The following is a 7,500-nucleotide window of genomic DNA, read 5'->3' on the forward strand; positions in this document are numbered from 1 at the left end:
GAATTGTTAGCGGCGCCGTGGTTGTGCTGGCGGTGACCATGGCTGCCTGCTCCTTTGGTTCACGATGTCCCCGCCGAAGGCGGCGTACTTTAAAGTACTGCAGCTCGAGCGCACAAGGTGCGCGGGGAATTGTTAGCGGCGCCGTGGTTGTGCTGGCGGTGACCATGGCTGCCTGCTCCTTTGGTTCACGATGTCCCCGCCGAAGGCGGCGTACTTTAAAGTACTGCAGCTCGAGCGCACAAGGTGCGCGGGGAATTGTTAGCGGCGCCGTGCTTGTGCTGGCGGTGACCATGGCTGCCTGCTCCTTTGGTTCACGATGTCCCCGCCGAAGGCGGCGTACTTTAAAGTACTGCAGCTCGAGCGCACAAGGTGCGCGTGGAATTGTTAGCGGCGCCGTGGTTGTGCTGGCGGTGACCATGGCTGCCTGCTCCTTTGGTTCACGATGTCCCCGCCGAAGGCGGCGTACTTTAAAGTACTGCAGCTCGAGCGCACAAGGTGCGCGGGGAATTGTTAGCGGCGCCGTCGTTGTGCTGGCGGTGACCATGGCTGCCTGCTCCTTTGGTTCACGATGTCCCCGCCGAAGGCGGCGTACTTTAAAGTGCTGCAGCTCGAGCGCACCATGTGCGTGGGGAATTGTTAGCGGGGGGCGTCGTTGTGCTGGGGGCTGACTGTCCCTAGTGGGTATAGGATAATGTTAATGTACGGGGATCGCTGGGCGGCACGGACTTGGAGGGCCGAAAAGGCCTGTTTCCGGCTGTATGTGTATGATATGATATGATATGATGCCTGCCTGCTCATTTGGTTCATGATGTCCACGCGGCAGGCGGAATATTTTAAAAGCACTGTTCTGTACGAAGTGCACAATGTCCGTTGGGGAAATGCAGCTGGGGGTCGGTCGACCGGCTGACGACGCCTGCCTGCCGATTTGGTTCACGATGTCCCCGCCGAAGGCGGCATACTTGAAAGTACCGCCGTTCGCGGCGCGCAATTTGCGGGGGGAGGAATTGTTAGTGCACGTCTGTGTGCTAGGTGACGATGCTTGCCGACTTGGTTCATGCCGTCCACGCCGAAGACGGCGCCGTTTAAAGTACTGCCGCTCGAGGTGCACAATTTGCGGGGGAATTGTTAATGGGCGTCGGCGTGCTGGGTGACGATGTGGAGATGTGGAACGCCGAGCAGATCTATCTTATTTGTTTGCTTGGCCCACTGGACTTTGCATGGGCTTTGCAACACTGTGTGCTAGGTTAAATCACGGCCAATAGAGTGAGTGTTTTTAATGATCCTGATCTGATAAGGGGACTAGAGGTAAAAGAGCCGTTAGGAGGCAGTGATCACAACACGATAAGTTTTACTCTGCAAATGGAAAGGTAGAAGGGAAAATCGGAAGTGTCTGTATTACAGTATAGCAAAGGGGATTACAGAGGCATGAGGCGGAGCTGGCCAAAATTGACTGGAAGGAGGCCCTAGCAGGGAAGACGGTAGAACAGCAATGGCAGGTATTCCAGGGAATAATGCAGAGGTTGCAGGATCAATTTATTCCAAAGAGGTGGAAAGACTCTAAGGGGAGTAAGAGACACCTGTGGCTGACAAGGGAAGTCAGGGACAGCATAAAAATTAAGGAGAGGAGGTATAACATAGCAAAGAAGAGTGGGAAGACAGAGGATTGGGACTCTTTTAAAGAGCAACAAAAGTTAACTAAAGAGGCAATGCGGGGAGAAAAGATGAGGTGCGAGGGTAAACTAGCCAATAATATAAAGGAGGATAGCAAAAGTTTTTTTAGGTACGTGAAGAGGGAAAAAATAGTCAAGGCAAATGTGGGTCCCTTGAAGACAGAAACGGGGGAATTTATTATGGGGAACAAAGAAATGGCAGACGAGTTAAACCGTTACTTTGGGTCTGTCTTCACTGAGGAAGATACACACAATCTCCCAAATGTTCTAGGGGCCGGAGAACCTAGGGTGATGGAGGAACTGAAGGAAATCCACATTAGGCAGGAAATGGTTTTGGTAGACTGATGGGACTGAAGGCTGATAAATCCCCAGGGCCTGATGGTCTGCATCCCAGGGTACCTAAGGAGGTGGCTCTAGAATAGTGGAAGCATTGGAGATCATTTTTCAATGTTCTATATAGATTCAGGATCAGTTCCTGTGGATTGGAGGATAGCAAATGTTATCCCACTTTTTAAGAAGGGAGGGAGAGAGAAAACGGGTAATTATAGACCAGTTAGTCTGACATCAGTGGTGGGGAAGATGCTGGAGTCAATTAGAAAAGACGAAATTGCTGAGCATTTGGATAGCAGTAACAGGATCATTGCGAGTCAGCATGGATTTACGAAGGGGAAATCATGCTTGACAAATCTACTGGAATGTTTTGAGGATGTAACTAGGAAAATTGACAGGGGAGAGTCAGTGGACGTGGTGTACCTCGACTTTCAGAAAGCCTTCGACAAGCTCCCACATAGGAGATTAGTGGGCAAAATTAGGGCACGTGGTATTGGGGGTAGGGTACTGACATGGATAGAAAATTGGTTGACAGACGGAAAGCAAAGAGTGGGTATAAATGGGTCCCTCTCGGAATGGCAGGCAGTGACCAGTGGGGTACCGCAAGGTTCGGTGCTGGGACCCCAGCTATTTACGATATGCATTAATGACTTAGACGGAGGGATTAAAAGTACCATTAGCAAATTTGCAGATGATACTAAGCTGGAGGGTAGTGTGAATTGTGAGGAAGATGCAATAAGGCTGCAGGATGACTTGGACAGGTTGTGTGAGTGGGCGGATACATGGCAGATGCAGTTTAATGTAGATAAGTGCGAGGTTATTCACTTTGGAAGTAAGAGTAGAAAGGCAGATTATTGTCTGAATGGTGTCAAGTTAGGAGGAGGGGGAGTTCAACGAGATCTGGATGTCCTAGTGCATCAGTCAATGAAAGGAAGCATGCAGGTACAGCAGGCAGTGAAGAAAGCCAATGGAATGTTGGCCTTCGTAACCAGAGGAGTTGAGTATAGGAGCAAAGAGGTCCTTCTACAGTTGTAGCGGGCCCTGGTGAGACCGCACCTGGAGTACTGTGTGCAGTTTTGGTCTCCAAATTTGAGGAAGGATATTCTTGCTATGGAGGGCGTGCAGCGTAGGTTCACTAGGTTAATTCCCGGAATGGCGGGACGGTCGTATGTTGAAAGGCTGGAGCGATTGGGCTTGTATACACTGGTATTTAGAAGAATGAGGGGGGATCTTATTGAAACATATACGATAATTAGGGATTGGACACATTAGAGGCAGGAAACATGTTCCCAATGTTGGGGAGTCCAGAACAAGGGGCCACCGTTTAAGAATAAGGGGTAGGCCATTTAGAACGGAGATGAGGAAGAACCTTTTCAGTCAGAGAGTGGTGAAGGTGTGGAATTCTCTGCCTCAGAAGGCAGTGGAGGCCAGTTCGTTGGATGCTTTCAAGAGAGAGCTGGATAGAGCTCTTAAGGATAACGGAGTGAGGGGGTATGGGGAGAAGGCAGGAACGGGGTACTGATTGAGAGTGATCAGCCATGATCGCATTGAATGGCGGTGCTGGCTCGAAGGGCTGAATGGCCGACTCCTGCACCTATTGTCTATTGTCTATTGTCTATAATCAACCACTTTATTTTGCCCGTCTTTGTGACTCCTCTTTGACACGTCGATCACCGCTGAGGCTGTTTTACCTGTTTCGCCTATGTACCGTAAGGTACACTCCTTACATTGAACTGCATACACCCCATTATTTCGCTCACGGGTTATCCTCTGTGCTATCCAGTCTCTCCTGTCACCCTGTTCTATGTTTTTGTCTATTACCCAGTGGGAGCAGGCCCCATATTGACATTAATTTGTAACCCTACTGCTCCCCTCGTCTGCTGGTTTTATCACCATCTCATGTTTATCCCTCAGCTCTGCCGTGGTCTCCCTCTCTTTTTTTCTGGTGAGGTTCGGCCTATCCTTTGTCATGGGCATATCCCAGGCTGTTTTAGTAACGTTCTTTTAAAACGTGTCGTGTTTGTTTGGCTTTACCCACGTTCCAGCATTAGAGGCCAATTTTTGCAATGTTTCCTGGGTGGGATTTGCCGGTTTTACAAATGGTGTCACTATCTCACCCTGCTTCCTGATACCCTTATGGGGTCGGCTCTGTTCTTGCAGAACCCTCGGGTGGTGCAGAGTCTGGGCCTTGTTATCAATATCTTGCCCTGCTTCCCGATACCCTTGCGGGTTCGGCTCTGTTCTTGCAGATCCCTCAGGTGGTGCAGAGTCTGGGCGGCATCGTCACCCAGCACACCGACGCCCACTGAAAATTACCCACGCACAGTGCGCGCCTGGAGCGGCAGTAGTTCAAACTACCCCTACCCCTACCCCTACCCCTACCGCTACCCCTACCCCTACCCCTAACCCTAACCCTAACCCTAACCCTAACCCTAACCCTAACCCTAACCCTAACCCTAACCCTAACCCTAACCCTAACCCTAACCCTAACCCTAACCCTAACCCTAACCCTAACCCTGACCCTGACCCTAATGCAGGCAGAGTTATTTATAAAGTGGCCCAGACTCTGCACCACCTGAGGGTTTTGTAACAGAACCAACCCCATAAGGGTTTCAGGAAGCAGGGCAAGATATTGATAACAAGGCGCAGACTCTGCACCACCTCAGGGTTCTGCAAGAACAGAGCCGACCCCATAAGGGCATCAGGAATCAGGGCAAGATATTGATAAAATGGCCCAGACTCTGCACCACCTGAGGGTTCTGCAAGAACAGAGCCGACCCCATAAGGGCATCAGGAAGCAGGGCAAGATATTGGTAACAAGGCCCACGGGGAAGGCGGCATACTTTGGGGTTATTTTGTAGTGAGTTTTGAAGGCATGTGCTAGTGTTACGCATACCGAGGGCGCGCAAAGTTCGGCGCGCCCGGGCCAAAACGCCTCTGCTGGCCGCGGCCGAGTCGGCCGACGGATTGCCACGGACTTGCTTGACGACCTGTCACTCTCCGTGCATCGGTTGCACGCCCGGTTCGTCCTTTCCATTTGTTTCATGATGTACACGCGGCAGGCGGAATATTTTAAAAGCACTGTTCTGTTCGAAGTGCACAATGGCCGTTGGGGCAATGCAACTGGGGGTCGGTCGACCGGCTGACGACGCCTGCCTGCCGATTTGGTTCACGATGTCCCCGCCGAAGGCGGCATACTTGAAAGTACTGCCGTTCGCGGCGCGCAATTTGCAGGGGGGAGGAATTGTTAGTGGACGTCTGTGTGCTGGGTGACGATGCTTGCCGACTTGGTTCATGCCGTCCACGCCGAAGACGGCGCCGTTTAAAGTACTGCCGCTCGAGGTGCACAATTTGCGGGGGAATTGTTATTGGGCGTCGGCGTGCTGGGTGACGATGTGGAGATGAGGAACGCCGAGCCAGATCTATCTTATTTGTTTGCTTGGGCCACTGGACTTTGCATGGGCTTGGCATCATTGTGTGCTACGTTAAATCACGGCCAATTGAGTGAGTATTTTTTATTCAACCACTCTATTTTGCCCGTCTTTGTGACTCCTCTATGACACGCCGATCACCGCTGACGTGTTAATCTGCGTGTTAGGTATCTCGGGGTCAGTTGGACGGACAGATGTGTAAGGGTTTTGTTCGGAAGGATCGTTGAGTGTAAACGGTGAACGGGGGTTAAAGGCCTGAGGTTTCAATCCTCTAAAGAATGTAAAAGGTCTGACGCGTTAGCTAGCAGCTAATGAGGTGAACCTAGCAGCTAATGAGGCTCTCTCTCTCTCACGGCCCCGGGACTCCCTCCTCCCTCCTCCCTCTTGGAACCCTCCCTGCGTGGGGGGGGGGGGGGGGGGGGGGGGGGCACGAAGAAAAAGAGGGTATAAGAAGAATCCAGTGGAAGGAGTAGGGACTGGGGGCGAGGTCAGACAGCCTATCCGGCTAATAAAGCATCATGAGGTTAGGTATAAACTCTGATGACTGCATAAACTCGCCCCTAATGGGGGGGGGGCACTCTCTCCCCCACCCCTCTCTCCCCAGTGCCACTCCCTCCGACCCCCCCCCCACTCTCTTCGTGTCGCTGGGCCCGCCCGGCACGGCCCCGAGGATCACTCCCCGCGCGGCAACGGGACACCGGGTCGCCGGGCCCGCAGGGTCGTCAGTCGGGCGGGGGGGGGGGAGGGTGGCCATGCCAGCAGCAGGAGAGGTTTCCAACGAACCCGCGACCGCAGCAGGACCGCCCGCGGCAGACATTTGGACCCAGCGGGTCCGTTCGGGATGGTTGCCGGGGCCCGCAGCAGAGGTTTCCTTCCACCCAACGGGGGGGGGGGGGGGGGGGCGGGGCTGCCCATCTTCCCGCTCGAAGCAACGGCCTCACCCTAACGGCCTCACCCTAACAACCCTCACCCTGACCCTAAACCGCTCGGTTCATGACTTCTCTCCGTTTGGTTCATGAATTCGCCATTTAGTTCACGACTTCTCCTGTTGGTTCCTGACTTCTACCTCGTGGTTCGTGATTCCGGCGGGTAGGTGGGGTGCCCGGATACTCTCGGCGAAAGGTGTTCAAGTGGCAACGGCGGTCCCGTAGATAAGACGGGTTCGGATGCTCGAGCGTGTCGAGTAAGCGCCGGATCGGCGCCGGGCGCCCCCGGCCGGCTGGCTTGCCCCCCCCCCCCCCCACCCCCCCCCCCCCTGGCGGCAGAAACGTGTATCGCGCCAGTGCCGCCGCTGAGGTCGAGATTGGCCGCCTCGACCGTTCGAAGCGTCGCAATTCCGGCGGGACTTCCGAACGCTCGTACCGCCAAGTCAGCCGCGACATTCGAGAATTGCACTAAGTCCGAAAGCTGGCGTCGCTTCTTTTTTGCCCGCCGCAGGTTAACGATTTGACGGCGGAAGTCGAGGAGGTCCGATGTGCGGCCTTCAGCGGGGCCGCGGCGCGCCTTTCCCGCCAGGCCTATCGGCCCGTCTCCCGCCGGCCAGAAAATGGCATTTCTTGTCCGGGCGGTCCCGATCACGGTTAACGACTTACCACCGGAAGTCTCTATGACCCCGCAGTTTGCGGCCCCGCGGCGGGCGTCAGTGCGACACGACCGGACGGACGACCGGGCCGACTCCCGCCGACCTCAAAACGGTTTGTTTTGCGCGAAGATGGAGGTGGCGTGCCCGGAGATTTTCGGGAACACGATTTTCAGAGACACTTAGAAAAGATTGTGTGGTGAGGTGCAAAAATGTCAGGAAGAAACCGAAGGGACACAAAAAGATCGGTAAAAGTAGCGCGACTCTGGGCGAGAGTCGGCGGACTCATTGACGGACATTGGTAATACAGTGAGAGTATTTTTTGCACCGAGTTCGAAGTGTGTGCCGGGCAGGCACCGAACCCCACCGAGACTGGCCCAGGCTGTGTGTCCTCTTGGAAAAACCCTCTGTTTCCGATCGATCTGGTGCCGCGTGTCTCACCGCAGGAGAGGCCGAGCGGGCCAGCGGACAAACAAAGGCCGCTGGTGTT

Source organism: Rhinoraja longicauda, unplaced genomic scaffold (genome assembly GCF_053455715.1).
Source record: "Rhinoraja longicauda isolate Sanriku21f unplaced genomic scaffold, sRhiLon1.1 Scf000164, whole genome shotgun sequence".
Classification (NCBI taxonomy): Eukaryota; Metazoa; Chordata; class Chondrichthyes; order Rajiformes; family Arhynchobatidae; genus Rhinoraja; species Rhinoraja longicauda.